The following is a 6,864-nucleotide window of genomic DNA, read 5'->3' on the forward strand; positions in this document are numbered from 1 at the left end:
GGAACGTGCCCTGAGTGCTTCAAGGCTGCCAGGATATGCGTTGGAAGAACAAGTCTGTGGACGTCAGGATCTAATGGCTCTGAGAGTCACATCCATGGGGTATACCCCGGACTCCAGAGTGACAATTTTAGCATGTGAACAATTTGACAGGTCAAATGCTACGAAAACGGTCAGTCCATATGTATCCTCCAAAGCATGCAAGGATGTAAAATTTTTCAAATAATGTTCAGTTTTAAATGGCGCGATTACCACATTTTCCGAACCCTGATGAATAAGCTGGACAGTCTTTTCGAAAATCGTGAACAATTACGGCGATGGCCTAGGTTATCGTTGAGACATACCCGGAACAACAACAAGTTCGAAGGCGGATCTTTCCCTGGCAGGAAAGTGGACAGAGCTTCGACGGAGCGCGGAAAAGACTTTGTGATGGGGAATTGGAAACGGATAATGTTCAGGGCTAACAGGACCCCATATATCTGTAAGAAATAGTTAAAATAAATGTTGAATTATAACGTGTGTTAAAATGTAGGTGTTAATTTTTGAAAATGTATACCCCCCCATTTAACTAAGGGGTAGCGCTCTTTTCTCTCAAGCTAGGGTCTGGCACAGACAACTGTAAGATCTGAAAAAAAACATGTATTATTTTATAGTCTATTCCTACATGGGTATGTTATGAACATTACGTTTTATTAAAGTTTGTAATAATGTACAAAGACCTGCATCCAAGGTTTTTTTTTTATTTTTACATAAAACACGTGTGCTGCATGTTTAAATATTATTCAAATGGGTTACTTAATTCAAACATGTCTTAAAGGTTGTACGAAATATTTTGGAATTCAATAAAAGGAATGTTTAAAACGGTATCTCACCCTTTAACTATGGGAAAACCTATTTAACAACGTCTTCCAGCTCTGTCGCAAGTAAAATAGAATCAGAGTGTTTGTGTGTGTGTGGGGAGGGGTCTTGAGGCGGAGCAACAGGCGTGTGTGTGTGTGTGTGTGTGTGTGTGTGTGTGTGTGTGTGTGTGTGTGTGTGGTTGGGTGTGTGTGTAACATAAATCCTAAGGTTGGGGGGTCCCAGAACTCTTATCTGTAGAGAACCGTTTGAAACCAAGGTGTGCACTATCATGCATAAGGCATGTCGAGATATCAGCCGAACAGCGGGGGTTAAACATAGATATCTCTAATCTGCGGCCCCCACACACCCCGTTTGCAGACAGAATGTCACGACATCCCCTCCTGTTGTTTGAATTCACAGCCTGTGTTCTCTAAACCAGACATACATGGGTTGGGGTGTAGCATACATCTCTCAAAAAAACTCATTCCGAACTTTTAGATAGTTAGGGACAGAACTATTTTTTAACGTTGTCAGCATTGCTTTAGCGCAAACATAAAGGCCCGAATATTGAGCTGCACGGACAGATTAAAATAATAATAATAATATTCGGAATAAGGGAATCTCGCATAATGGATATTTCTGGAGGTGAGTAAATGAAAAAAACATATTTTAAGATTTGTTGGAATATTATTGGAATATTAAACCCTAGTTATTTGGGTATTTCAGGCCAAAAGCCCAATATAGGTAAAAAAATAAAAAAATAAAGTGTAGATATAGCGTATAACTGTTAACATTGTCTAATGGAATCTAGGATCCCCGACATTTACGCAGCTTTTACGCGATTTACCTGATCTGGAACATGATGGGGGTTCGCAGGAGCAAAAGTCTGGCAGACAATCACCAACGGCCTTTTTTCGTTGTAAGTCCTTATAATTAAACACATACCCAAGAAATATTTATATATAAACATTTTAAAAATAGGTTGTACTATTTTTTTAAACTATTTTATGTATTTACAGCCGACATACAGCCCTTTATGATAAAGGATGCGTTATGGACATCTGACACGCAGGACTTTGATGCAATTCTACCGTTCTGTACGAGCGCTTTTTCAAACTCACCGCGAATCCAGGGAACATCGACCCCCTCCCGACATATTCCAGACCCCAACAGGCAACGATCAACTGTGGCCCAAGTACACTGCTCAGAATCAAGCCCACCCGTTGGGCCGGGAACTTGCTGCTTCACGAGCCGGCGCTCCAGGGACAAGGTATGGGACCATTATACAGTTTTGTTATTAGTTATCAGCCTTTTTATTAGTTATAGATCTGTTGATAGCCTATGTTAAAACAAGGACAAATAATGTTTTTTCAGACTGCCCGGAGACAGACCCAGCAGAATCTGGAACGCTAGAGGGAAAAAGTCACACACCCCCGGTTTCGGCGATTCGTCACAACAAGCGCCAAAAAAGCCGAGGTATTTTAACTATGTACTGTTAATATATATTATTATAACGGAAAGGTATTTGACATTTGTATGTAGCTAACATACATAATTACGTTATTAGATATAAAAATATATATGTATTATTTTCATTCAGACTCCGCACCGGCAAAAAACGGCACAGACGACCACATAAATCTAGAGCTGGGGGATTCCGGCGCCCCGAGCATTCCGAATGAAACACCCAAGAGACCTGTTTTTAATGACATGTCAGATGTTGATGACCAGCTATTCTGTGATGCGGCCAACCTTATAGACCCAGTCAATTCTACGGCCTCAATACCTGCAGCCGAACAAGAAAGGTTTTTCACATTATTTTCCAGGGCTTTGAAATCGAGGAATGTTTTGCTATACAAACGACTGGGGGATTTAATTGAGAGACAGTACAGAGACGATATGTTATTCTGGCATAGAACAATTCCACGCATGTTAAACAGCAACCCCATTAAAAAACGCAAATACAGACGCTAAAATCATACATGTAACACCAACCATTACAGAAAGAAAAAAACGAACACTCTTAATTATCCAAAAATGGCAGAACTAACGCAACACGGGGAGACAGTTGAAAGCCTCTTATCCCAGATTCCAGACGAACTCCTAGAAGTTATAAGACGTATGAACGATTCAGGAACGTTAGATGAAAGCATATTAACACAGATTCCAGCCGAACTCTTAGAAATGATTAATCGTATGAACCAGTCAGGGGGGGGGTTGAGGAAAACATGTTATCCCAGATTCCCGAAGCCCTCATAACCTTAATTAATCGTATGAACGCGAGTCAGACAATTTCGGCCCCGACAGCGATAGAACAACCCGTAACGCCTAGGTCCGTAGAGTCTGAAACGCCACAAGATGTTTTTGGGGAATTGGACAATTATCTAATAAATCTGGCTGCAGATGTTCATGATAGACGTGTCAGGGTTGTGTACAGGAATAAATTCAACAATAAAGAGATTCGACAGTTTTTCAATTTCCTATGTGTGAATCAGAATCTTGACTATGCTGTATTTTACATGATGATAATGGACACTCTGAATGACCTGTTAGAAACAGCAAGAGATTATGGCGAACCTCGTGGTGTCTTACAGTTGGAAATATGTGGAGATAGCCTGCATAATTCAGTATCTCTTATTTTACCCAATGGCGAAGCAGATCTTGAACAATTTACAGCGCTGGTAGAACACCTTGTTCAGTCAAATTTAGCCATCATAGCCGATCGAACCCTAGAGCTTGTAGTGCAAATAATACGTCAACCACAGGGGGGCGGTGGGCAGAGAAGGAAGCTTGATAGCCTAATGCAGTCAGAAATCATAAGCAATAAAAGGGCCTACCTCATAAACGTTCACAATCCCGATAATAAGCTATGTTTTGCAATAGGCCTAGCGCATTTACTTAACCCCGGATGTACTGATCTGACGGCATTGCAAAAGGCTAGAGAGATCCAAACGGCGGTGGGTCTCGGGATCCATGAAGGCGTGGCATTCTCAGACATTGTCAAATTTGAAAACCTATCAAGATTGTGGTTTTGTACCACAGTAGAGCTAATGCAGCTCTCTTGAAGTTCCAAAACACCCCCCAACTGCACCCCCAGATTCTGTACTTTTATGTGCAAAACGAACATTACTATGCCGTTACAAACGTCACGGCGTTCCTAGGGGCAACCTATGTGTGTAGATCCTGCCATACCGGCTACAGCCGAAAGGGGAGGCACTCGTGCCGTTATAACTGTTCTGTATGTCAGGATGCCGAGTGCCCTATGCAGACCCTAAACTTGACACCATGTGAGGATTGCCATCGCACATGTCGTTCGACCTACTGTTACGATAAACACAAAATTGAAACATGGCACCCTAAGGCCTGTAAATCTGTAGGCATTTGTGCCATTAACAAGAAATGCCCAAAATGTCATTGCAATTACAGCCTTAAAATAGATAGCCCTAAACCACATGTTTGTGGAATCCTACAGTGTCCAATCTGTAAAGGGGGTCTGAAAAGCAGAAATGCTGAAGTGGTTCAAGAAGTGCCACACGAGTGTTATATTCAGCCCTTGGCTGAAGATGAACCTTCAGAGAAATATGTGTTCTATGATTTTGAGACAAATCAACAATCGGGGGGTCATTTGCCTATTTTTGTATCTACCATGACATTCACGGGGGAAAAGTGGTCTGCAGAAGGATCCAATTGTGCACTACTCTTTCTAAAACATTTTAGAAAACCACAGTACCGAAACTTTACGTTCATAGCGCACAATGCTAGAGTCTACGACTCGTACCTTCTTCTGAACCCCTTGATACAGCAAGGCATAGCGCCGAGCGAGGGTCCTAGCACAAGGGAGTAAAATCCTGTGTTTTGTAGATCCCGCCTTCAACCAGAGATACATTGACAGTTTAAGCTTCTTACCCATGAGATTGGCTCAAATGCCAGAGGCCTTGAGTTTTGAAAACTCTGTGAAAGGCTGGTTCCCCCACTTCTTCACATCTGAGGAGAATCTACACTATATAGGATCATATCCCAGCCCAGAAATGTATGGGTGTGATCAAATGTCTCCCAAAGAGCGAGAGAGATTCATGACATGGTATGAGACAGTAAGACATGGCACCTTTGATTTCCATAAAGAGATGGAATCATACTGTGACAATGATGTGGTTATACTTCGTGAAGGATGCCTCAGATTCAGAGAAGAGGTAATCAAAGATGCAGGTATTGACCCTTGGAGTTGTACAACGATTGCATCGGCATGCATGAAAACATACCGTACACACTATATGCCGACATCCTCTATAGCGATCCCCTCTCGCCTGACAACTACCGACGCCAGTTCAAGGCCTACTCTAGTGGGTCCATTCAATGGCTAAAGTATATGGCCCAGGATAAAGACATTTTTATTCAACATGCTTTGAATCGAGGGGAGAAGGCGTTTGGCTCTTACCATGTAGATGGCTACACCAAGATTGACGGGGTTGAGACCGTGTATGAGTACAACGGTTGTTTCTTCCATGGTTGCAAATCTTGCTTTGTGCCCCAGAACATATGTGTCCTAACCCAAAAGACTTTTGGGGAAATGTACCAAGAGTTTCAAGACAAAGTTGATTCGTTACAGGCTACTTACGGTCTAAAAGTGGTTGTTTTGTGGGAGCACGAATGGACAGCCCTCAAAAGTCTGATCCTCATGTTCAAGCATTCCTTTCCAGCTTTGACATCCCAGAACCTCTGGAGCCAAGACAGGCCTTGTATGGCGGCAGTACCAATGCTTTGACATTGAGGTATGTAGCGCAACCCGACGAGACAATAGGCTATGTGGATTTTACATCCCTTTATCCGCATGTAATGAGTTCCTCATGCTATCCTATAGGTCATCCTGAAATTATTCATCGTGATTTTGACTTACCTCAAAACTATTTTGGTCTGATCAAAGCAACAGTCTACCCTCCAAGGGGTTTGTTTATACCTGTGTTGCCTTACAGGGGCCCTCAAGGAAAACTTTTCTTTCCCCTTTGTCGCACCTGCAGTGAAAACATACAACAAAACCCATGTGATCACACAGATCAAGAAAGAGCACTGACAGGTGTATGGGTCACAGCTGAATTCTCTAAGGCTTTAGAGATGGGGTATCGTGTGGCCAAAATCTTTGAAGTATGGAACTTTCCAAAGAAATCAGACACTCTTTTTAAAGAGTACATCAAGACCTTCTTGAGATGTAAGCAAATGGCTTCAGGCTATCCTGCATCGGTCACAGATCAAGAAAGTAAAGACAGGTACATTCAAGACTATCATGACAGAGAAGGCATCCTTCTTGACCCTGACAGAATAGAGGTCAACAAAACCAAACGAAATGTGTCGAATTGTACCTAAATTCGCTTTGGGGCAAATTAGCGCAGAGGTGTAATATGTTGACAACGTCGATTATTAAAGACCCTGAAGAATTTTTGGAATTCATTTTTTCGGACCAATATGAAATTTCACATTTTTCATTCTTGAGTCAAGACATTGCCTTGGTGCAATGGCGACGTAACAAGAAGTGGGTTCTACCCCGGGTAATGTAAATGTGTTTCTTGCAGCATTTACCACGGCCTATGGCCGACTTGAACTGTACAAGCTCATGGAGCAGCTTCAGAGGCGGGTACTTTACCACGACACAGACTCTGTGGTCTATGTAAGCAAACCAGGGGATTGGAGCCCCCCACTCAGCAACTATCTGGGTGGCTTAACGAGCGAACTCGCAGAGGGTGACCATATCACAGAATGGTCATCCTGTGGGCCCAAAAGCTATGCTTTTAGAACGCTAAAGAATCACGTGGTATTGAAAGCCAAAGGAGTGACTCAAAACTATGAAAATGCCCAGCGTGTAAACTTGGAATCAATCACACGCTTGGTTGAGGGGTTCCTAAATGACAGGAATAGTGACTTGGAGATTTTGAGCTCCTACAAAAAGATTGTTAGGGATAAAAAGGGCTTCCATCTGAGGAATGTCCCACTCATTAACCTGTTGCTCCTACCCTCTACTTTTTTGAACATTTTGTT

At 42.3% G+C, this 6,864-nt stretch overlaps 1 long non-coding RNA gene across 1 annotated transcript; it reads left to right on the forward strand.

Annotated features, from left to right (window-relative positions):
- The first annotated feature begins 346 nt into the window (after positions 1 to 346).
- LOC115112999 (uncharacterized) lies at positions 347 to 3,408 on the forward strand. Its single transcript, XR_010465419.1, has 5 exons — positions 347 to 478; positions 1,649 to 1,756; positions 1,857 to 2,107; positions 2,212 to 2,313; positions 2,438 to 3,408. It is a non-coding gene; the product is annotated as an uncharacterized LOC115112999 (long non-coding RNA).
- Positions 3,409 to 6,864: the final 3,456 nt, after the last annotated feature.

The sequence above is a fragment of the Oncorhynchus nerka genome, linkage group LG1 (genome assembly GCF_034236695.1).
Source record: "Oncorhynchus nerka isolate Pitt River linkage group LG1, Oner_Uvic_2.0, whole genome shotgun sequence".
Lineage (NCBI taxonomy): Eukaryota > Metazoa > Chordata > Actinopteri > Salmoniformes > Salmonidae > Oncorhynchus > Oncorhynchus nerka.